Below are 24,861 nucleotides of genomic sequence, written 5' to 3' on the forward strand. Positions count from 1 at the left end.
ATGAGGCTTTGTGAGTCGATGAACAAGGCCGCTGCACGCAGCAAGGCACTTGTCGCTGTGACACGTCGACCGGGGGACGTCCCCGTGCTGTCTTGGATCAAGATTTGTCGCCTCCCATCAACAAAGTTGGAGAGGAACGGCAGATCCACCACCTTTGGACCGACATCCTCGCTCCAGAAGAACCACCTCGCCCCGGTCGCCAGCGACGTCGCGAATAACCACGAACGCTAGCGACAGACCGAGAAACTGATCTCGCCAGATCTGAAGAACGACGAGAAGACCAAGCCGCCGATCTGAAGGACCGAGCAGCACACGTTGCCATCAACTCCAAGACGCCGCCGTGAAGGTCGCCGTCAGTGTGGGAATAGAGTTGAGGCAGATTTATTTGACCGGACACCGCTCCCACCACCCCAACGGCGTCCCAAGAAAACACTAGACCAACCCAAACAACAAGCCGGTGTCGCAGCGCCGTTGCAGCGCCGTGGTCCCCACCTCCTCACGTCGCTGGAGTGGGCAACGGAGGAAGCAGGGACCGGTGGCGGCCGGTGTCGCTGGGGGCAGTTCATGGTCATCGCCTTCTAGGAGCGGTTCGTTCCTGCTGGCGTTGGATTGGGATCCGCGGGTCCGCGCGCTCCGTCTACATGCCTCTTGTTGAGGACTATGTGGCCTGGCATATTTCTTTTTCTACGTGTAAAAGCGCCGATCTTAACTGAATTTTTGTTGCTGGAGGAGGCCCTCCGACGGCGGACGGTAGCGGCGTAGAGCTCCTGCCTATTTCCTTTTGATTAGCATGTACCGTTATCAAAGATCCTACCGTCTCCGATCTGATCTGGGCTTGCGCTTTGGCCGGCAGCCGGCTACAGATCAAGTCTGCGCGCACAATCATATCCCAGTGCCCGAGTGCATGTTCATGGGGCAGGATGCATCCAAACCCGCATCGTGCAAGTCCTTGGTGGCTTGACGTGCATCCATCTCCGACGTCCAAATCCAAAGGCCGGCGACTGCCAGATCGCGTGGCCACGACACAGGAATGCGGCGGCCAGGTCGTGAGGCCTACGGCACAAGATGGCGGTGGTCAGATCATCAGAGCACCGGCAACCGCTCGTGGACGCGGGTTTGGTCTGCACGACACCATGTTGCGACCGGATCGAGTTTGTGGGTTAAATGAAGTCTATGGTGTCTCCGGCATTTTGCCGTCGCGGCGCATGGACCGTCAGGTGATGATCCACTTGCGGACGTGTGTCTGAACCGCGCGACGCAGAGTTGCAGCCGGAGTGAGATCGTGGGTGTTAGAAGTGTTTATGGTGTTGCCGATGATCTGCTGCTGCAACACATGGACCATCGGACGCCAAGAGTGATCATCCCCAACATCGAGCTCAAGAGGGATAGTACATGGCAAGTATTGCTTAGTGGGGTCACCTCGACCAGATCTCTGCGCCGGCAATCAGCCTAACTTTCTGTTGTTGTCATCGGTCGTTATGGACCTGTCGCACCCCAAGTTGTCAACACCATGTGGTACGCAATGGCTTATATACCCGTGATTACTGTGGTGTTGATAATGATAGAGAATTTCAAGATGGTTGTGCCGGGAGGAATGACCAGTGGATCTTGATGGCTCATGTTGAGTTCGAGATTTCAGGTGATGACGAAGATAAGTTTGGATATGGTGAAGAATGTGGGTCGGATAATCGGTGTTTTGCAGCAGTCTAGGCGAGCAGGGCGACAACATAGCGTCACTTCTTCTTGATGATGCTCTTTGGACACAAAGTCTTGACTTCCGGGGTGAAAACTCTAGGCCTGACCTTCACTGGTTGTACCTTGCAATGGCGGATCTCTATTCGCCTTCTTGTTGAAGGCATTGCCTAGAGTCTAGTCGGACTTCCTTTAGGATGAAAACCCATGACCTATGATCAGGCGATGATGGTGTTAGTGCACGGTTTCTTTCTTGGAGGCGTCGTTCTTGAAGAACCTTTTTTGCAGTCCGGACGTGGCCTCTGGTGGTGGTATTTCCTGCTGCTTCGCTGATCAGTTCGGCAGTTTTCTTTTTTATCTTTTTTCTTTTGGTTGTGTGCATGCTTGATGCCTCGACTAGCTCTTGACATTATGTTGTTGTAGAAGTCGGGTGTAATTGATATCCACTTGATATTAATATATTTCCTTTATAAAAAAAATGTGAATGAGTTCTATCGTTTGAAAAAGCTCTGCTACATGCTTTCATTTCCTCTTCTTTCATTGCTTATTTCTCTTGGATTCTGCAGCTTCTGGGCTAACCTACCTAACCAATGCCGATCTTTCTTCCCAAGGACCCCCTTGGTCGAAATTGAGAACCGAGATAATTGGCCGCATCTGTCGCCAGAGACTCATGTGAGTGTTCGCTAATCTTGCTTTTCCACTCGCAAGTTGAACAAAATGACAGGGCCTGTTTGAAGAAAATTCATCAGATACTGAAGATAATGTTACTGGATTAGGGTGAATCTGGAATTCTGTTACAATTTTCCCTTGCTTGGTAAAATAATTTATATGAGTTCATGCCTTCTCTGCTACATTATCAGGATTGATAAACTGCCGATGAAAGGCGAGTCACTGGAGTGCACATGAATGATGGATACAAATTTGAGTACTTCGATGCTGGTATCTCTACTGAAAATATAGACGGCGTGATAATTCAGATAATCTCATAGGTTCGTTGCTTTCGATCTAAGATCAGGGGGCAAGTTTAGCAACAAGCTCCTTGAGAACAGAGGGACAGCTGCTCCTTAGATGCTCAAACCCATCAGTCGCCATGACGGCTTCAGAATATTGCCTGCAGATCCAAGGAACTTGAAGCACACTTCCTTCAGCCCGCGGCATACATGCTGCTCAGCCAACGCTAAGGTTGTCGCCGCCATGCTTGTGTCCATGTTGTTGCACAGCTTCTGCACGCATATCAGCTTCAGCCTCTCGAGGTTATACCTGTCGGCCGCTACAAGCAGATGCTGAACCATCCCAATCACGTCGCCGTCGTCAATATGTGGCAGCGAGTCCGAGTAGATGAAGTGGAGCATGGCCTTGAAGACCCTAGCTTCCATGTCCTTTATATGTACACAAGTACTGGTCTTCTCCTTCAAAGGACCAAAGAGCTCCGCCCTGAAGACAGAGGACCGGGCAGCGAGCACGCACCTGTGTGCTGAGAAAGTCTCCCCGTCGACCTTGAAGGTGATATCGGCCCCATCGCCTGACAAGAGCAGCCGGCCAAGATGTTGATGCACGTCGGACGGTGGCACCGTGAGTAATAGCTGGATGGGCTCTGTGAAGATCTCCTTTGGCACAGTGATGTCGCACCGAACGCTGAAAACATCATCTTTGAGGTGGGCCGATTCCTCCAAGTCCTTCCTACTGATGAGATTATAGCAAACATGTTGAGCTTGTTCTTTGGAGAAGGTGTAAGTGTAACATGCTTGGTTGGAGGCAGCCGCAGGCACTGGTTCTCCATCCTGATCATGCAAACTAATCTTGAATCCTGCTCGAACTTCATTGAGCTCAGCGTGATCAAGACACAGACTGATGGATATTGAGTTACTGTAGCATGATTGGTAGCCATCCGGGTAGTACTTCATACACCAGCGGTGGCCACCGACCAGGAACGTCTCAGATGTGATGCATTTGCCGGTGCCCATCCCCTTGGTTCGGGAGTAGCCATCAATCTTCAGAATGTGGGAGCCAGACACTTGCACAGCTCGCGCCACGATGGCAGACGAGGACTGCCACTGCGTGCCGCAACCGCTGTCGCCCATGGATAGGAGATCAGAGAGATTAGAAATTGGAACAAGTATGGAGCTTGGCTACGGCCAGAATGGGAGGGTTCGAGCTGAACAATCGTTGTACTTATGGTGGCTCTGATTTTACTCATATGCCCACCAAACGAGCAGTCGGAGTGTCTCCGCCCATGCATGTGCCGCGCCGAGGAGATAGATTCAATCATGTGCACCACTACGTGGCGTAGCAACCGCTCTTTCTTAATATAACCTTGCGAGTGGACAAGCCATTGAGTAAATACGTCAAAACGAGAAGCCAACAGGCCGCAGTACGTGATGCGGTGCCTCTTCTGTTTCCATGAACGCTTCCATCACAACTCTCACCATTCTCCTATCGAGCATTTGAAAACTTTAATGCAAAGTTAGAGTCCTATGTCCAAGTATATAAGACATGCGCATAGTTTTAGGTTGTCAATTTAACTAACTAAATATATATTATACTCCCTCCGTCCCGAAATATCTATCGCAGGTGACAGAATTTTTGAACTAAGTATAATTTTTCATTTACACCCTTTACATTTTAAATAGCTAGCAATCCAGTATTAACATCGTTGGGATCCCAGACTCCCCCTTTCCCTTCCGTGATCCAGCTCGCCGTGATTCCAGCTCGCCTGATCTCTGCACCTGCCCGCGATTCCAGCTCGCCGTGATCTCTGCACCTGCCTGCGATCCCACCTCCCCGTGATTTTGGCACCTGCCCGCGATCTCGCGTGAGCTTCGTGGTACAGATCTCAATCCTCGCCGGATCTCCTGCTCGAGGTCCTCCGCCGGCGCCGGACCTCCTGCTCGAGGCCCTCCGCCGCTGCCGACCGGAGCCCCTGCTCGAGGCCCGCCGCCGCTGCCGACCGGAGATCCTGCTCGAGGCCCGCCGCCGCTGCCGACCGGAGCTCCTGCTCGAGGCCCGCCACCGCCGGCCGAAGCTCCTGCCAAGGCCCCTCGCCGTCGGCCCACCTCCATCCCTCTGCTCCAGACGCGTCGCCTCACCAAGCTCCTCGACCAGCGCCTGGCTGAGCTCCAGCGCCTCGCGAAGCTCCTTGACCAGCGTGACTAGCCGAGCTGCAGCTCCTCGACCAACACCTAGTCGACCTCCGGTGCCTCGCGGAGCTCCTTGACTAGCACCTAGGCTGCAGCGCCTCACCAATCTCCTTGTTCGGTGCCTCGCCAAGCTCCTCATACGGCGCCTCGCCGAGCTCCTTGTCCGACAGAAACTGAAGAATAAGAACCTCATAAAAATGAACCTGAAGAGTAGTGTTAAACCAACAAGAACCTAAAGAAAGTCACTATTGAGGTGAGACTGCTGAAAGTACAGGTTTACACATGTCATGTTTTGATTCTTGGATCATGCATATATTTTGCCATTCCAACTTAGTTTAGACTAATGCAGTTTTTTTGGCATGAACAATTTTGAAGTGTTGATAGAAATAGCATTGGCGAGAACTGAAAGATTATACAGCCTACAGGACATATGGGATTGGTTCTATATGACCTGCACACAAGATTCGAAAGTTGATGCATGTATTTCCAGGAGTTCAATTGCTTCTACTACAGTTGCATTAAACTTGATTCTTGTATCATAGTGATGCCCAGGAAGAAGTGTCGGTGCAGAGACCACCAAGTATGCACAGTATTTCGACAGTTTTGTTGCAATACTAAAATGTTTTGCAATAATAGTGTTAGCAATGTGACAGTTTCAGAACATGGTAAAGCAGTGTGATTTGGGATAAACAAAGGATATGGAGACATATTAACAATGTGACAGTTTCAGAACATGGTAAAGCAATGGTGAAAAGAAAAGGCTAAAGCAGAAGAGAAAGAGATGACGATTTGCGACTCACTAGTGGATGAGGAGCCTGGTGATCTGCGCCGTGGGACTGGGAAGCGTGGCAAGCCATGATCTGAAGCTTATGGCGCCCTATAGCGTTGTCCAGGATGATGTCCGCGACCGTGTAGTCTTCTTCCTAGTTTAATGACAACCTTCTCATGAGACATCACTAAAGAAAATCAACAGGATATCAACTAAAGCAATTAATGGAACAAATGCAGTAAAACTATGAACTGTGGCTTTCTTTGAAACAAATAACAGAACTATCTTTCATATTGTGTTTGTTAACAAATGTGACAGTTTCAGAACAAATTTCTGTAATTCCAGAGCTCAACAAATGTGACAGTTTCAGAACAAATTAACTGAATGTCAAATTTTTGTTAGGAATTCGCCATGGATATGACAGATCTGAACTTGACTCCTCCGCAAGAGGAGGATGGAGTACCTGAAAATGAAGAGGAGGATCGACTCATCGTCATGGATACGACAGATCTGAACTTGACTCCTCCACAAGAGGAGGATGGAGTACCTGAAAATGAAGAGGAGGATCGACTCATCGTCATGGATATGGCAGATCTGAACTTGACTCCTCCACAAGAGGAGGATGGAGTACCTGAAAATGAAGAGGAGGATCGACTCATCATCATGGATATGGCAGATCTGAACTTGAATCCTCCACAAGAGGAGGATGGATTACCTCAAAATCAAGAGGAAGATCATCAAGAGGGGGATGCAGCAGGTAAATACTCCAACAATATCTCAAGTGTAAACTTACTATAAATGTGCTCAAGTGTTAATTGAATTTTCAGTCGGTGTTAACCGAATTGACTTATCTCTTGCTCCTTTTCATCAGGAGAGGGGATGTTCTTGGATCTCAACTTCAGTCCTCCAAGATATCATGAAGAAGCAATCCGTGAGGAGGCATCAATTCCTGAGGAGGCAACAATTCCTGAGGAGGAAGCAATTGCTCAAGAGGGAGCAATAAGAAGAAGTGCGGTAAACCTCACAAATGAGCAAAGGTTTGCTGTTTAGTTTGCTTTGAGAGTAATCAAGAGCAGAGATGGAGATATTTGCCCAGATGACAAGTTGCTCGTTGCAACACTGCTGAATACGACCGTACGAACGGTAGAAAGAATATGGTCTGATGCAAATCGACAAATTGCGGAAGGCCTACAAGTGGATGTCTCAAATAAAAAGAAGGACAGAAGCGGCAGAAAGAGGAAAGATCTAGATCTATCGAGGACATCGACAATCCCACTAAACAAAAGGAGGACGATTCGAGCTCTAGAAAGATCTCTAAGTGTTCCACGCTCGACCTTACACAGGAGGTTTCAGATGGATGAGCTAAAGCGTGTCACCAACACCGTGAAGCCTACCCTCAAGCCAGAGAATAAGGTCAGAAGACTAAAGTTTTGCATATCTATGCTCGATGAGCTTTGGATCTCAACTTCCAGGCCACTCTTCAAGCCGATGACAAACATCGTGCATATCGATGAGAAGTGGTACGACATGACAAGGGCGAAGAACACGTATTACCTTCTGCCGGGAGAACCTCCACCCGTGCGCACTGTGCCTAATACTAACAGCATTGGAAAGGTTATGTTCCTCACTGCAGTGGCTAAGCCAAGATACAATGATGATGGGGAGGTGACATTCAATGGAAAGATCGGCACTTGGGCCTTTGTTGAAGAGACCGAAGCAGTTAGAAAAAGTCAAAACAGAGCAAAGGGAACGAAAGAACTAAAATCTGTGAAAGTGACAAGAAATGTGTCGAGAGATTATCTTATCAATAAAGTTATCCCTGCAATTCAGGACAAATGGCCTGACGAAGATGAGGGGGCAACCTTATTTATTCAACAAGATAATGCTAAACCCCATGTCCTTCCTAATGATGTTTCTTTTCGTGAAGCTGTGGAACAGACAGATCTTGACATTCAATTGGTGCAGCAACCACCAAACAGCCCCGACTTTAATGTCTTAGACCTCTGCTTTCACAACTCTCTTTAGTCTCTGACTGATTGCAGATCACCGAAAAATATCCGAGAGTTGGTAGAAGGTGTGGAGGAAGAGTTCGAGAATTATGAGGTCGATAAGTTGTTCAGAAGTTTTGTGACCCTACAAGCGGTTATGGTTGAGGTCATGAAAAACAAAGGAGGAAATAATTACAACCTCCCACACTTGCACAAGGATCGGCGTCAGAACGAGGGAAGGCCAATAATCTTTCTATCTTGCAGTGCTGAGCTAGTTGCTGAGACTCGGGCCCTTATAGGAGAAGGGCAATAGAGGGGATGTTTATGTGTATGTGTATGTCAACTCGAATATGTGTGTATGTCTTGTGAAAGGAAAGGAAAGGAATTCAGATTAATTTGAATTTTTTGGTATTTATATGGATTTGTTGGAATTTATTTGAAGTAGTTGGAATTTATTTGCATGTTTAATTTAGAATATTTGGATTAATCCATCACACTACTAATGGTCACCATGGATCTCGAGTACCTTACTACTCCTACTCCTACTACTCCAACTCAGTAATTTTGTTACTTACTGTACATAGTAAAAATTCAGTAAAAAGAGTTACTGGTGGTGAAAATCTATACAACCTAGTCACACACTTTGTGTGGTTAGTGCAACTGTCAAAGCATCGTCAGATTTGTCCATCAGTTAGCCAGCAACTTCAGTTGAGGAAAATGTATAGAAGCCGGAAACAACAGATTACCTTCTTGTTTGCTCTACTGTGGATGCCAAAGCAGCTCCAAGCCAGGAACAACAGAATCTGCCAACCTTGATAGGTGTTGTGCATAGCATCGGAGGATATTGCCTCTTATTCTCAGGCAAACAAATCACAGCACTGAAAATTTGCAAACAAGAGAAACACAACAGAGTCAAATCCTATGCTTTGCCATTTCAAATCCTATGTTGCACAAGGAGTACATCTGAACTGATTTCTTTCTGAACTTGGGATCTATCCAAAATATGTCTGAATGCATTGAGTTCATGCTGAATATGCCTGAAGAAAGTGTTGATTTTATGCTGCAATTGCAGGACAAGTAAATGCGGAGGATAAGTACTACCAGAATAAGCCAATACCGGTGCCGTTTACTTGAAATTGGCAGGAGAGAAGACTCCTATCCAGTCATCACCGGAGGGGTCGGGATGGAAGAACTCCAGCTCTACCCATCCACTGTCCTGGCCCTCGAGTCCAAGAACCGTAGGGGACGCCTTGACGTGCGCCGCCCCGTCGACGGCGAGGGTGGTCCTCTCGACGGCGATCCTCGATAGCGGCTGCTCGCCAGAGTGAGCCGCTGCGGCGGTGCAAGCAGCCATCCATGTGACGGCCACCACCCACGCCCACGACATCATGCTCTTCCCACCTCCAGAAGTTCAAAGGGCCAACAAGAAAATCCAAACGGGGGAAACAGGAACAAGAACTCGAGGAATGATTCCGGGAAAAGGCGGCGGCTTCAGGCTGGGTCTCCTCGGAGTAGCCGACAGATATTTTGGGACCCAGAGCAGGCGGCGGCGACGGACCCAGAGCGACGGCGCCAGCCCATGTTACCGTTGCTGCCGATGCTCTTGCTGCCGTAGCCGAAGGGCCGCGCCGACGCCTCCAGCTTGTCGTCGTGCGGCACCGCGAAGAAGATCCCACCTCGCTGACGCCAGATCCGGCGATTCGTCGCCGGCTTGGAACAAAAGATTCGATTTTTTGTGGAACACAGAAGCTAACTGAGGCCGCGGCGCCAAGGCGAGGCGATGTGGCGGAGAGGCAAGGGGAGTGGCGAGATCTGAGAGGAGGATGTCGGCCGGCGATGGAGAGGTGAGGGGAGAGGCGGTAGCTGAGAGAAGCCCGCGGCCGGTGACGGCGACGGCGAGGCGATAGCTGAGAGGGGTGAGGAGAGTGAGTGCGGGGAGCAGACGAGTCGGGAGTGCGGGTTGAATACGAAAAAAACGAGGTTGTTTCTGTAAAATAACCAGTTGCGACAGATATTTCGGGACGGAGGGAGTATGTGATAAAAATTACATATTCAGAAACTACATTCTCACATGAATCTAATGGTATATTATTTATTACATATAATATATATTTAGCTAGTTACATTGACAACCTAAAAGTATGTGCATGCCCTATACACTTGGACGAAGGTATATAGAAATGCCATTCGTTGTGGGGTATATAGAAGGTCACTCAAGTTGCATGAAGTTATGGAAATATAGTAGAAATTCTGAATAATAAAAATGCGTATGTTTCTTCATCGTTCGACTTTTGTTTGTTGAAAAACTCCTTACTCGTTAATTATTAATGAGAGGCGATTTCCTATGCATGGTGGTAAATACACACCCTTTTTATATAAATGCCTTTTTTGATATACGAGGTGTCGGGTTCAATGGCATTGGCACAAGTGCATTTTTTTGTATATGAATGGCTTTTTTTATTTTCATTTGTCTTTTTTGTTACCTTTTTAACACAAGTGTCTTTTCGTTGTGTAGAAAGAGCATTTCTCACTTTTCTCGATCTTTTTTCCTTACCTTTTTGACATAATTGCATGTTTGTTTGCCTGGCTGGTCCAAAACCACAATATTTTAACAACAGAGTTATTTTTATATTTTAAAATAATTTATCAAATTAATTAGAGATAAAAATTGGGACCATGTGTAGCTATCATCATGGGTAGCAAATTATTTCTGAATTATTAATTTACTAAGAAGACCATCCTATAATGTCAAAACTATGTTTCGCAATCTCATGCGCCACCCATTGGCTAGGCGGATAATCTATACTATAAAAAATGAAGAGGCAGATCCAACTTAACATATTAACCATATGATTAGTATCTAATCACTAGTAGAAAATGAGGCTTTCGGCTGGAGCCCCAAATCCCATTAGCCCCGGGACCAAGTAAAACCGAGACCAATGTCAGGCATTGGTCCTGGTTTGAGCCGCCACGGCCTCACGGGGCAATAGTCCTGGTTCGGTTTGATGCATTAGTCCCCGTTCGTGTCAAAAACTGGGACTAAAGATCCAGCGAATGACACGTGGCGTGCCGCGGTGGTGACAACCGTTCGTATCCCCCTTTAGTCCCGGTTGGTGGCTCAACCTGGGACTAAAGGTCTGACATGTGGCGTGCCGCGGTGGTGGCCACCATTCGTATCCCCTTTAATTAGTCCCGGTCGGTGGATCTACCCGTGACTAAAGGTCTGAACGGTTCGCCTCCGACGTCGTTTCGAGCGATGAAAAGCACGAACCGAAGCAGAGTTTCGCCATTTCTCTGTTACTTCTTCTCTCTCACTCTCCTCTCTTCTTCCCCTATCTTCTTCCCTTCTCATCTTCCACCATGCCAACCACTCGCTACGGACAGGTGCTCGCACATGGCACGACCGTACTCAATGTCGTGTACACGAACGACAGCGCCATGGTGCCGAGTTTTCTTTCCTATTTCCAGGAACGACTTCAATAGGCGGAGGAGAATGAGAATTTCATGGGGCTTGATCTGTAGTACACGGCCAATCAATAAGGTGTTGCCGTTATCCAACTATGTTTCAAGAGACATGTCATGGTCTTCCAATGGGCGAGGTAATAGTTTTGAAGCTTTATTTCATCCAAGGTTATGAAAATTGCATATAGTGATCTAGGTTTCATTGGATAGCATTATGCAGTTTCTATGTTCCATTGGATAGCAATTGCATATAGTGATCTAGGTTCCATTCGATAACAATATATATATGTCATAGTTAATTTATGCATTTTTTTATAATATATGCAGTTTCTATGTTCTATTGGATAGAAAAGTCATAGTTAATTTAGGGTTTCTTGATCAATTCATAGGATATAAAAATTGCATAGGATAGCAATATGTTACATTTGAATTCTAAAGATCAATTTCTCTTAAGTCACTAGTGGAAAACGGGCCTTTGGCCTAGACCCTTTAGTCCCGGCCTGCCTCTGGGCCGGGACTAAAGGCCCGACCACGTCGCCCCAAATCGCAATGCCTCCCACGAGGCTTTGGTCCCGGCCCGTAAGGAGCGTTTAGTCCCGGTTTGTGTCCCAAACCGGGACTAAAGGGCTATGCGGTGTGCAGCCCGCATGTGCGCCACCTTTAGTCCCGGTTTGTGTCTCAAACCGGGACTAAAGTCCTCTGCCTATATATAGCACAACCCCCCTCTCCCCTCTTCCTTGCATTTTTCTTGGATGGAAGAGTGTGGGTGTGTGCTAGCTCTCCATTTTTTGATGCACTAGAGGTGTTTGTCGAAATGTGTGTTAGAGCGATGCCGCTTCAGTTCACCGAACACAACTACGATATGAGATGCCTGAGCCACGCTTAAACCTCTTCCTCTTTATTTCTACTTATTCTAAAAGGTTAGCAACTATATTTCCTCGTTTAGACCGTGCGGTACTAATTTTTAGGATCATGATTGTATTTGATATACTGTTGTATAACGCAGATGAGCCATCCATGGATGTACGGTGATCGACGCACAACCGCTTACAGAGAAGGCGTGCATTCTTTTCGAGATGCAGCCGATGCGAACAAGCATGGTGGTGGTGATGGGGTCATAGTCCTAGGGTAGGGTCATAGGCCTACCCTACAGGTCCTACCCAAGGACTACCCCACACAAGGGACAAGACTTTAAGTCTGCCCCGACTGAATTAAGGTATCCCCATCATCCAGTCGGTAACAGGCCATGAATCATCCAGTCGGAGACTAACATTCGGAGGACACCGGGCCTACCGACTGGATACACTCGGTACGCCGTAACCTCTCTGGAGGGAAACTGCTGTACGTTTCCAGGTGCATTTACTAGCATTTAGAGCAGACGTTACCTGTAACGTACGCATTCAATCGCCATTACTCCACCCTTGAATCAGAACCGTTGTGGAGGGCAGCGCACTCTATATAAGCCGCCCTCCCCCACTGGTAAAAGGGTTAGAAAAACATTGTACTCCATATTACACTCGGTAAAAAGCTCTGAGAGCACTGAGACGTAGGGCTATTACCTCCACCGCAGAGGGGCCTGAACTCATACAACCTCGCCGTAGCTAGGACTCTGCCCATCTCATTCGTACCCTACACATCTACTATCAGGCTTATAACCACGACAGTTGGCGCCCACCGTGGGGCAGGCGTCTAAGCGACTTCCGGCGAGTTTGCGACTACTTCCTTTCGTCATGTCGTCCGGTGGAGGTTCGAGCATGGGTCACCAGATCCTCTTCGGCACTCTCTCCTTCGTCGTCGACGATTCGGCGTGGCTTCGGGATGCACCTCTCGACGTCGAGGCGCTTCCACGTCGCGGGGCCACTCACTTCCGTGGCGGCGCTCGCGACGTTCTTCTTCTCCAACAATCGGCTCCATTGCCGGTTTGCACCTTCGTCAAGCGCCGCTGCAGGCGATCTCGCAGTCCGCTGCTACAACGTTGGGTGCAGCATGCCCGAGCGCGCCAGTTCGCGTCCTCTCAAGTGTTTTGGAGTCTGTTGTGGTTGCCCCGCGTCCCGAGTGCTCGGGCTCGGTTCCGACTGAGCTCCCATCCGAGTACGTGGGCCGCGGGCCTGCAGCAGAAGTTCACATGGCCAACACCCATGAAGATCCCCATCAGGCCGGCCGGAACGAGCGCGAAGTCGGTGAAGCATCCGGTGCACGTCGTCCGCCTCGCCGTTCTGCCAGTCGGCACACCCGGCAGAGCAACGTAGAGTTGTTCCGCACACCACTCCTCAACTTGGCTGCGGCAGCCAAGATCGCCGATTCCCTCCAGCCGACTGATTCAGAGGCAGGAAGAGGAATTGAGTAGATCCGTGCTCTGTTGCACACGGCGCAGCAGCAGAACTCGGCGGTCTCCCAGTCACACAATCGGATCCACAACAGTTCCGCCCATGCAAACACGCATCGGTCGGTTCACAGCCCCGGCTCCTATCAGCACCACAGGGGAGGCAGTCGTTCCATGATCCGTGAAGATCGCCGCCGTTCACGCACCCCTCCGCGGGGTGGGCCCTATGGGTCCCGACATCACGATGATCGACGTTCAGTCGGCGACACTTACGACCCGAGACCCGACGCAAGAGGACGAATCGCCCAGCGAAGAGTCGACAGGGGTCGAGCCCACCGCGATGGACACGATCTGGATCGTCCAAGTGGCGGCAGGACCATCGTGTCCGGCCCCGAGTGTTTTAGTCGAGCCATTCGCTCGGCTGACATCCCGCCCAACTTCCGATTGGCAGCGGGAATCGGCAAATTTACGGGGGAAACCAAGCCTGAAACATGGCTAGATGATTACCGAGTGGCAGTCCAGATCGGAGGAGGGGACGACTATGTCGCTATGAAGCACCTCCCTCTGATGCTCGACGGCTCGGCGCGAGCGTGGCTGAACCAGTTAGCCCCCTCAAGCATTTACAGTTGGGCAGATCTTGCCCGAGTGTTCATCAGGACCTTCGAAGGGACGTGCAAACGCCCTGCGGGCCTTGTGGAGCTTCAACACTGTGTCCAGAAGCCGAATGAGCCCTTGCGCGACTTCATCCAGCGATGGACGACTCTTTACCACACAGTGGAGAGTGTCACCGAACATCAAGCAGTCTGCGCATTCAAGGCAGGCGTCCGGTACAGAGAGTTGTACCTAAAGTTCGGCCGGACAGGCGACATCTCCATGAGCAAGATGATGGAGATAGCTGCTCGTTATGCAAATGGCGAGGAAGAAGACCGCATCAGGAGCGGCAAACACAAGACAGTCGGCGAGACCGACGGAGGTAACACTCGGAAGCAGAAACAGAAAGTTTCGCCCACACCACAGGCAGAAGCTGCAACTGTGACCACCGCCAAGTTCAAGGGCAAGGGAAAAGCACAATCTGCCCCCAAGAAGAAGCCGTTCAACAATCCCATCCTGGATCAGCCTTGTCCAATTCACACGAAGATGGACGAAGAAGGCAATCCCATATACGCAAAGCATACCACTCGGCAGTGTCGTCTCCTGATCCAGGGGTTCAGCGAAGGACAATCGAGTGAGAAGAATCCCGAGCAAGATGAGGAGGATAAGGAGGATCCGTTCCCCCAAGTCCATGCAACCCTCATGATTTTTGCTGATGTCGAAAGCAAGAGTCGCCTGAAGCTGGTGAACAGATAGGTCAATATGGCCGTTCCGACTGCTCCCAAGTTTCTGAAATGGTCTCAGACTACGATCACTTTTGATCAGTCGGATCATCCAACGCATGTCCCCACTCCAGGAAGACAGGCTCTGGTCGTCGACCCGGTGGTGGAAGGAGTCCGTCTGCGCAAAGTCCTCATGGACGGCGGTAGCGGACTGAACATCATGCACGCCGACACCCTCAAGGGAATGGGCATTCCGATGTCCAGACTCAGCGAGGGCAATATGCAGTTCCACAGAGTCGTCCCCGGGCGGAAGGCCAAGTCACTCGGCCAGATCGCGCTGGACGTCACTTTCGGCTCTGACAAAAACTTTCGCAAGGAGAAGCTCACATTCGAGGTGGTAGATTTCCAGAGTGCTTACCATGCAATTCTGGGCCGCCCGGCGTACGTGAGTTTCATGGCACGCCCGTGCTATGTGTACTTGAAGCTGAAGATGCCGGGCCCAAAGTGCGTTATCACCATCACCGGCAACCGCCAGCGAGCCGAGGAATGCCTGCAAGAGGGATCAAGAATCGCCGACCATCAGATGGCGGTACTCGAGCTCGACGAATACAAGAAGACAGTCGACCCTGCCGACTTGATGCGCTCGAAGAAACCAGCTTCTGAGTCCGCGTTCCAGTCGGCGGGAGAGACGAAGAAAATCAGCATCCATCCGACGGACGGGTCTGCCGCTCCGACGAACATCTCCACCACCCTCGATCCTAAATAGGAAGCCGAGCTCACCCAATTCCTCCATGAGAACTGGGACATCTTCGCATGGAAGCCTTCTGACATGCCGGGTGTTCCCAAGGAGTTGGCTGAGCACCGACTGCATGTGGATCCCGTCGCTCGACCCGTCCGAGAGCGCCTGCGTCAGTCCGCCGCGCACAAGAGGAAGGCAATCGGAGAAGAGGTGGCCAAGCTGCTGGCCGCCAACTTCATTCGCGAGGTTCACCACTCCGAGTGGATCGCCAATGTTGTCATGGTGCCCAAGAAGGACAAGTCACTCCGAATGTGCATTGACTTCAAGCATCTCAATAAGGTCTGCCCGAAAGACCATTTTCCGCTCCCCCGCATAGACCAAATTGTCGATTCGACTGCGGGATGCGAGCGTTTGTCGTTCCTTGATGCCTACTCGGGTTATCATCAGATCCGTCTGTATGGTCTCGATGAGTTGAAAACAGCCTTCATCACCCCGTTTGGGTGCTTCTGCTACATCACTATGCCTTTCGGTCTGAAGAATGCAGGAGCTACCTTTATGCGCATGATCCAAAAATGTCTCCTCGACCAGATCGGTCGCAATGTGGAGGCATATATGGATGATATCGTAGTCAAGTCACGCAAAGGTTCCGACCTGCTGACTGACTTGGCAGAAACATTCGCCAACCTTCGTAGGTACGATATCAAGCTGAATCCAGCCAAATGTTCATTCGGTGTTCCTAGCGGAAAGTTACTCGGTTTCTTCGTTTCCGAACGAGGGATCGATGTTAACCCCGAAAAGATCGGGACCATCGTCCGAATGGAGAGGCCGGTCAGAATACACGATGTTCAACGGCTCACAGTTTGCCTAGCGGCTTTGAGCAGGTTCATCAGTCGACTCGGCAAAAAAGCACTTCCTCTGTACCGACTCATGAAGAAGTCAGATACCTTCGAGTGGACAGACGAAGCACAAGTCGCATTCGATGACCTCAAAGTCCTACTTTCCACCCAGCCGGTTCCTACTGCTCCCCTCAGTAAAGAGCCCCTTCTTCTATATATCGCGGCTACAAATCAAGTCGTTAGTACTGTTCTTACAGTCGAGCGAGAGGAAGAAGGCAAAGCATACAAAGTTCAGCGGCCAGTGTACTACGTCTCCGAAGTCCTGACCCCTTCCAAGCAGAGATATCCTCATTATCAGAAACTTATCTATGGGATCTATATGACTGCAAAGAAGGTGGCCCATTATTTCCAAGACCACTCGGTATCTGTTGTTTCTGATGCTCCGTTGTCAGAAATTCTCCACAGTCGGGACGCATCAGGCCGAGTGGCGAAGTGGGCAATGGAGATGCTGTACTGCGACATCAAGTTCGAGGCCAAGAAAGCTATTAAGTCTCAAGCCCTGGCTGACTTTATAGCAGAATGGGTAGAACAACAGCAACCGACTCACATCTACTCGGCTCATTGGACAATGTTCTTCGATGGGTCTAAGATGTTGAATGGATCCGGCGCTGGTGTTGTGATCATATCGCGAAAGGGTGACAAGCTCAAGTACGTGCTTCAGATACACTTTGATTCCTCTAACAACGAGGCAGAGTATGAAGCTCTTCTCTACGGATTGCGCATGGCCATCTCACTCGGAGTCCGTCGCCTGATGGTCTACGGCGATTCGGACTTAGTGGTCAACCAAGTGATGAAAGAGTGGGACGTAAGGAACCCCACCATGACAACATACTGCAATGCAGTCAGGAAGCTGGAGAAGAAGTTTGAAGGTTTAGAACTTCACCATGTTCCAAGACTGAAGAACCAAGCAGCTGACGAGTTGGCGAAACTCGGATCCACTCGGAGACCAGTCCCGAGTGATGTCTGCCTCGAGCACCTCCATCTTCCTTCAGTCAAAGAAGATCCCTTCACGGAAGAACCAGTACAACCCAAGAGCACAACAGATCCGACTGAAGTCGATGTCCCTGCTGTGGTTGATCTGGTCACAGAGATTCTGGTAGTCATTCCCGATTGGACTGTGTCGATCATGGCATATATCCTGAGACAAGAACTTCCAGAAAATGAAGTCCAAGCCCGACAAATAGTTCGCAGATCGAAGGCATTCACTGTCATTGATGGTCAATTATATAAGGAGAGTGTTTCAGGCATCCTCCAACGTTGCATTTCCCCAGAGGAAGGACAGTTGATCCTAGAGGATATTCACTCGGGAACCTGCGGCCATCACGCTTCTTCGAGAGAAATCGTCGCCAAGGCGTTCAAAGCTGGGTTCTTCTGGTTGCAGGCCAACGAGATGGCCAAAGCTATGGTCGACCGATGTGAAGGCTGTCAGTTCTACTCCAATAAGTCCCACAAACCAACATCTGCACTAAAGACAATCCCACTTGTGTGGCCATTTGCAGTTTGGGGATTAGACACAGTCGGACCATTCAAGACAGGCCAAGGAGGCTATACACATCTGTTGGTGGCAGTCGAAAAGTTTACAAAATGGATAGAAGCCAAGCCCATCAAGAAACTCGATGCCTCCACAGCCGTTAAGTTTGTCAGGGACATCATCTCCAGATTCGGAGTGCCTCATAACATAATCACGGACAATGGGACAAACTTCGACTCGGACAGATTCAAAGGTTTCTGTACGAGTCAGGGTATCCGAGTGGAATTTGCTTCAGTGGCGCATCCGCAATCCAATGGACAAGCTGAGCGTGCGAATGGACTTATCCTTCAAGGTTTGAAGCCCCGACTCTTGCGCGAGGTAGGACATGCTGCTGGTGCATGGGTCACCGAGTTACCCTCAGTGCTTTGGGGTCTCTGTACCACTCCGAACAGATCAACGGGGCGATCACTGTTCTTTCTCGTTTATGGAGCAGAAGCGGTCCTTCCGAGTGACCTGGTTCACAATGCCCCGCGAGTCGAACTCTTCTCTGAAGCCGAAGCGGAACAAGCAAGGCAAGATGGAGTCGATCTTCTGGAGGAGGAACGCGAAATGGCACTCACTCGTTCGGCAATTTACCAGCAAGATCTGCGGCGTTTTCACGCACGTCAGATCAGGAGTCGCACGTTCCAAGTTGGCGATTTGGTGCTCCGAGTGGATCAGCAAAGACCACACAAGTTGGCTTCGGCCTGGGAAGGGCCTTTCATCATTTCCAAGGTGCTGAACAATGGAGCATACAGACTCTACAATATTCAGAGGGAGACAGACGAGCCACGCGCATGGAACGGAGATCTCCTCAAGCGTTTTTATACGTGATCGTCGACTGAAGCAGTGTAACGAACAAGTTTGAAGAAATAATATATTCAGCAGATTCAGTTTTGTGCAGATTCAGAGTTCTCACACAAAAAAAAATTCCTCCGAGTGTGCACTATACGTCACACTCGGGGACTTAGCTGCGATCCTGAATCGCCTAAATATTAACTTCCTCCGAGTGTGCACTATACGTCATGCTCGGAGACTTAGCTGCGATCCTCAATCGCCTAAGTATTAACTTCCTTCGAGTGTGCACTATACGTCACGCTCGGGGACTTAGCTGCGATCCTGAATCGCCTAAGTGTTACCTTCCTCCGAGTGTGCGCTATACGTCACACTCGGGGACTTAGCTGCGATCCTGAATCGCCTAAGTATTAACTTCCTCCGAGTGTGCACTATACGTCACGCTCGGGGACTTAGCTGCGATCCTGAATCGCCTAAGTATTAACTCCCTCCGAGTGTGCACTATACGTCACACTCGGGGACTTAGCTGTGATCCTGAATCGCCTAAGTATTAACTTCCTCCGAGTGTGCACTATACGTCACACTCGGGGACTTAGCTGCGATCCTGAATCGCCTAAGTGTTACCTTCCTCCGAGTGTGCACTATAGGTCACACTCGGGGACTTAGCTGCGATCCTGAATCGCCTAAGTATTAACTTCCTCCGAGTGTGCACTATACGTCACACTCGGGGACTTAGCTGCGATCCTGAATCGCCTAAGTATTAACTTCCTCCGAGTGTGCACTATACGTCACACTCGGGGACTTAGCTGCGATCCTCAATCACCAAAGTGTTACCTTCCTCCGAGTGTGCACTATAGGTCACACTCGGGGACTTAGCTGCGATCCTGAATCTCCTAAGTATTAACTTCCTCCGAGTGTGCACTATACGTCACACTCGGGGACTTACCTGCGATCCTCAATCGCCTAAGTATTAACCTCCTCCGAGTGTGCACTATACGTCACACTCAGGGACTTAGCTTCGATTCTCAATCATCTAAGTATTAACATCCTCCGAGTGTGCACTATACGTTCCTCGGGGACTTAGACGTGACCAAGAATCACCTAAGTCTTCATCTTTTCCGAGTATGCATTAACTGTTGCACTCGAAACAACATTCAAACAAAAGAATAAATGTTTCCATTCCGACAACATAAGTTCAAAAATGATAGCTGACTCGGTGCGGATCAAGCTTACCCACATCGATTTAAAAGTACGACCGCCAACAGAAGTGGCCAGAGTATATTACAGGTAAACACTCGGCATCCCGAGGATAAAGTTCGATCATGCGTCAGCTGGGCCGGCGTCAGGACTGGAGGGCTCCACATAAGTGTCCAAGTCGATTCCATCTGCGAGTCTTCATCTGGATAGCCCAGTTGTTCACATACTTCTCCTGAGCTGTCCATCGTTTGTTCCGAACAACCATTTGATTGTGCAGTCCGGTCCTCTGTTTCTTCAGCCTTTCCACCTCCGCCACCAACACCCTGTTTGCCTCCAGCGCCTCCTCCAAAGACTTCTCTCGTACTTCCAGTGCACTCTTCATGCCGGCCATGGCGAGCATTGCAGCTTCTAGTTCACCAGCGTACTGGTTCCTCTCCGCTCTCAAGGCTTCATAGGGAGTTCCCATTTCACAAGTTTTCTGCATCAAGAAACAAAGGGTAATCAGCCAGTTTGTCAGTTCACAGGCTAAGTTATTAAGACCCCTGCCGACGCAAGCAGTCGACAGCGGTCTCGGGGACTACACCCAGTGGGTTCACTAAGAGTGACCCCACTGGCATGCACCTCATGCAGGTCCGCCCTGTTGAGATGCATGTTTTCCTACGCCTCAAGGGCTAATTCTACTCCACCTGCGTGCAACTTACTCTCGGTGACTCTTAACGCAAGAGCGCTCCCACTGCAATAAGTACTCGCACTCGCAACTATTGTCTACGGACACAACCAAAATAAAGACCAAATATATAAAGACAACTGTCGGTGCAAGCACTCGACAGAAGTCTCGGGGACTACACCCAGTGGGTTCACTCGGAGTGAACCCATTGCAACAAACATACCACCCAGTGGGTTACAGAAGAAAAGTGAGTACTTACTAGACTACTTACTCGGATGTTATCGCGCAGCTCCAAGCTCTGCCGATACAAGGCCGCGACGGAGTCATAAGCCCTCTTCGCCTCTCCAGCCATCAGCTCCGCCTGGATCATGGCCCCCTTGGCCGCCCCCACCTGCTCCTCTGGGACACGCTGAATGCTGAATTCAGCATTCGACGAACCGGGAATAGTGGGAAGTTCATGGGGCATCCCAAGGTTCGCCCCAGTATGTTCTTCACCCACCGGCACCGGTTCAGTCGGTGGAGGCGCTTCAGTCGGTGGAGGCGCTTCGGTCGGGGGAGCGTTGGCGGCAGGGGCGGCAGCAGGAAGAGCGGCCTCAAGGACAGGCTTCAGGACAGGCTCTTGGACATGCTCCACGACGGGGACAACGCTCCCCTGGTCACCCTCGCCCAGGCAGATCGCCCCTGACAAGCCAAATCACATAACGCCTCAGAAAAAGAAAAGGATGGTGCAGTCTACAGGAATAAAAAAACCCGACTCTCCCACAACATACCTGGTTGAGACGAAACGACGTCGTCCATGTCCATGGGATCATCCCCTTGGCGGGCTGGCGAGGTCGCAGAAGTGGCAACCCTGTCGAGTGAAGTCCATTCGACTTGTAAAGCAGGAATTCGCTCGGTCAACAGAAAGAGCCGACAGCTAGATTCACTTACGTGGAGGTGACGGGGACGGCCATCCTCATCCGCGGCAGAGCCTTCCTAGGTTTGGGCCCACTCGGTTTAGGCGCCCTGGAGGACTGGCCTGCAAGTTCAGCGGCTGCGTCCCTGGCCCTCTTGGTGCCTCAAACACTCGGTACCGCCGGGGCAGCAGGCGGAGCACTCAACGACGTAGGAGGGGCTGAAGGGACGGCAGGCTCATGCCGACGCTTACTCCGATGCTCTGGCCGCGGGGGTGGCGAATCCGACTCTTCATCCTCTTCCTCTTCTTCACTGTCTTCCTCCTCTGACTCCCCGCTGTCGGAGACGTATTCGGCGCTCTCCACGCTCCCCTCCTGGCTGCCTTCTTCCTCCTCCTCCTCTGGATTCCCGTTCGAGACGGGGGAGGACCAGTTGGTCCACTCCTGCATGAGGTTCAGTCGGAAACATTAAGCATCACACGGAGATATAAATAACCGACTGAAATCAAGACAGTTCAATGCATTCGGCCAATGCCGCTCACCTGATTCGATGGAGGGTTGTCCGCGCTGTAAGGCGCCACTCGGCGGGGTCCTTTGGGGTTCTCACAGGGACCCGTGATTTGGAGCACCCATGAGGTCACCTTCTCCTCGAGAATGCCCTCCACGTTGGTCCGAGTGGAATCCTCGGGCCCCGAGTAGTGCCACATAGCGTGGTGACGGGCCTGCAGAGGCTGGATTCGCCGACCGATGAAGACTTCCAACAGGTCAATCCCGGTGACCCCCCTCCGGACAACATCCACGAGTGCCTCGACCAAAGGCTGGATGTCGTTCTTCTCAGTTTTCGAGAGGGCGAGTTGCTTGGGCGGAGCAGGACGGTCTAGACTAAATGGAGGCAGTCCTGTCGACGCGTTCGGACAGGCTATGTCCTGGCAGTAGAACCACGTCGACTGCCAGTTCCTAACCGACTCGCTCAATTGGAGAGCAGGGTAACTGCTCCGACTCTTCTTCTGAAACCCTAGACCCCCACAGAGCTGGAGGAGATGCGTCTTGTCATCCGACTGACTAAGACGTTTTATGGTTTGGGAGCGGGCGGAGAAGATGTGTTGAATAAACCCCAAAGGGGAGGGCAACCAATAAAACATTCGCACAAAACAATGAAGGTAGAAAGGTGGGCGATGGCATTCGGAGGGAAGTGATGGAGTTGAGCACCAAAATGATTCATGATACCTTTGAAGAAAGGATGCGGAGGCAGAGAGAAACCTCTATGAACATGGCTGAGGAGCAAGACGCGCTCCCCTTCCCGTGGCGCCGGCTCGACCTCGTCGTCCGCCGGCAGCCTCCAGGACTTATGCACGAGCTGGCCGTGCTCTACCAGCTCCAACAAGTCCCCCTCCGTCACTGTAGAGGGGAGAAAGTCTCCCTGGATCCATCCCGTCGGCAATGGCCGCTGCCACCTCTGAGCAGCCGCCGCCTTGCTCTTCTTCTTCCTTGCCTCCATCTTGCTGGTCTGACCTTTGGTCATGGCAGCGATGGCGAGCTCTCGAGAAGGATGGGAAGAGAAGGGTGTATGAGCGCAGGAGGTGGCGAGCAAGACGGAGCAGGCAAGAGCAGAGGATTCGGCGAGCATAGCCGAAGGGTCTCGTCGACCAGAGTTAAATAGAGCACCGACTGGGTCGCTGGCGAGCGGGCCCGAAATCTTATCTGCCCAACCAGCCGCTGCAATATCGGTGGAGGAGTTGAAGGCGCGAGGATCGAGGAGTCAGGCGCTACTCGAGCGTGCTGACGTCGCCCCCGCTAAGCGCGTGGAACCCGAAATTTGAGATCCCGGAAAATCCGCCGCTGTCAGTTGACCGGTCGCGTCAAAAGATGCCGCGAAAGCACTCGGTTCCCGACAGTCTGTTTCGCAAAACACATCCACTCGGACCATTAGTCAGGAGAGATAAAATGGATAGAGGCAAGCAATGCCCAAGCCGAACCCAGTCCAGTCGGATCTGAACCTCGAACACTGCTTTGACGTTTCAACCCCAATCCATTCGGGGACTAATGATGGGGTCATAGTCCTAGGGTAGGGTCATAGGCCTGCCCTACAGGTCCTACCCAAGGACTACCCCACACAAGGGACAGAACTTTAAGTCTGCCCCGACTGAATTAAGGTATCCCCATCATCCAGTCGGTAAGAGGCCATGAATCATCCAGTCGGAGACTAACATTCGGAGGACACCGGGCCTACCGACTGGATACACTCGGTACGCCGTAACCTCTCTGTAGGGAAACTGCTGTACGTTTCCGGGTGCATTTACTAGCATTTAGAGCAGACGTTACCTGTAACGTACGCATTCAATCGCCATTACTCCACCCTTGAATCAGAAACGTTGTGGAGGGCAGCGCACTCTATATAAGCCGCCCTCCCCCACGGGTAAAAGGGTTAGAAAAACATTGTACTCCATATTACACTCGGTAACAAGCTCCGAGAGCACTAAGACGTAGGGCTATTACCTCCACCGCAGAGGGGCCTGAACTCATACAACCTCGCCGTAGCTAGGACTCTACCCATCTCATTTGTACCCTACACATCTACTGTCAGGCTTATAACCACGACAGGTGGCTTTATGTTTTGTCCATGTGTTGAATGTCGGAATGAGAAGGATTACACTTCCTCAAGAGTCATTTAGAGCCACCTGCTTCGGTCCGGTTTTATGTCGGGCTATAATGTTTGGACCAAGCACGGAGAAAGAGGGGTTATGATGGAAGACGACGATGAAGAAGAAGAGAACGATGATGACAACTACCAATCTATGTTCCCTGAGTATGCTGATACCGCAATGGAAGACAACGAGGAAGAAGATCAGGATGAAGAACGGGAACCAGATGAGCCCGCTGATGATCTTGGCCGGGTCATTTCTGATGCACGACGAGGTTGCGACGCAGAAAAGGAGAGGTTGCAGTTCGAGCAGATGTTACAGGACCACAACAAATTGTTGTACCCAACTTGTGAAGATGGCCAGAAGAAGCTGGGTAGCACACTGCAATTGCTGAAGTGGAAGGCAGAGACCGGTGTGACTGACTCGTCATTCGAAAAGTTGCTGGTACTGATGAAGAAGATGCTTCCAAGAAAGAACAAATTGCCCGCCAGCACGTACGAAGCAAAGAAGCTTGTCTGCCCTCTAGGATTAGACGTGCAGAAGATACATGCATGCCCTAATGACTGCATCCTCTACCGCGGTGAGAAGTACGAGAATATGGATAAATGCCCGGTATGCACTGCATTGCGGTATAAGATCAGAAAAGATGACCCTGGTGATATTGAGGGCGAGCCACCCAGGAAGAGGGCTCCTGCCAAGGTGATGTGGTATGCTCCTATAATACCACGGTTGAAACGTCTGTTCAGAAATAAAGATCATGCGAAGTTGTTGCGATGGCACATGGAAGATCGTATGAAAGACGATAAGTTGAGGCACACCGCTGATGGTCGGCAGTGGA

The 24,861-nt window shown here is 50.6% G+C and overlaps 1 pseudogene; it reads right to left on the bottom strand.

Annotated features, from left to right (window-relative positions):
- Positions 1 to 2,703: 2,703 nt before the first annotated feature.
- On the bottom strand, positions 2,704 to 3,773 carry LOC123397315 (annotated as a pseudogene).
- Positions 3,774 to 24,861: the final 21,088 nt, after the last annotated feature.

This window comes from Hordeum vulgare, chromosome 5H, assembly GCF_904849725.1.
Source record: "Hordeum vulgare subsp. vulgare chromosome 5H, MorexV3_pseudomolecules_assembly, whole genome shotgun sequence".
In the NCBI taxonomy this organism is placed as follows: Eukaryota; Viridiplantae; Streptophyta; class Magnoliopsida; order Poales; family Poaceae; genus Hordeum; species Hordeum vulgare.